General features: G+C 34.2%; 1 non-coding gene across 1 annotated transcript; it reads left to right on the top strand.

Annotated features, from left to right (window-relative positions):
* Positions 1-469: 469 nt before the first annotated feature.
* Positions 470-575, top strand: LOC122151371. Its single transcript, XR_006164124.1, has one exon. It is a non-coding gene; the product is annotated as a U6 spliceosomal RNA (small nuclear RNA).
* The last annotated feature ends 253 nt before the right edge of the window (positions 576-828 follow it).

Below are 828 nucleotides of genomic sequence, written 5' to 3' on the forward strand. Positions count from 1 at the left end.
GATGTACTTGAACCTTCAATCTATAGGTTAGCAACTGAGTGTGTTAAGCATTTTCACTACAAATAGATCACATAAATAACAAAACTTGTGAAAGGTGGAAACTGTGTAAGGCAGGAACCTGTCAGAGAAGGAAATCTAAAATATTTTCTACTAAAAGGAGTGATAGAAAGTAGTAGACTGCACTCTTTCGAAGGAGAAAAGTTTGCAAAACATGAATTAACAAGGAAGTCCCTTTAAGTTCCAACTCTCACAAGTTTCACTGTATATGTGTTGTGTGTGTGTGTGTGTGTGTGTGTATAGACATTTAATTTGAGGAATTGACTTACATGATTATGGCAGCTGTCAAGTCCAAAATCTGTAGAGTAAGCTAGCAGGTTGAAAACTCAGGCAAAAGTTGTTGTTATAGTCTTAAGGCAGAATTTTATTTCCTCTGCTAAACCTCATTTTTTACTCTTAAAAACTACAACCAATGCTCGCTTCGACAGCACATATACTAAAATTGGAACAATACAGAGAAGATTAGTGTGCCTCCGTGCAAGGATGACATGCAAATTTGTGAAGTGTTCCATATTTTTGGAAAGTAAATTTGCTCTGTAAACTTTCACTCAAATAACAGCAACAACAACAACAAAAAAAAAAAAACTACACCCAATTGGATGATACCATCCACATTACCAAGGATATTCTCCTTTACTTAGTAAACTAATTTAATGTATTAACCACATCTTCCTAATATGTTTACAATGACACCTAATATTAAATTAAGCAAGTAGGTATTATACTGTAGCAAAGTTCATATATAAAACTCACCATCACAGCACCCTCTTT

The sequence above is a fragment of the Orycteropus afer genome, unplaced genomic scaffold (assembly GCF_000298275.1).
Source record: "Orycteropus afer afer isolate SDZICR_OR568_19922 unplaced genomic scaffold, OryAfe1.0 scaffold00409, whole genome shotgun sequence".
NCBI lineage: Eukaryota > Metazoa > Chordata > Mammalia > Tubulidentata > Orycteropodidae > Orycteropus > Orycteropus afer.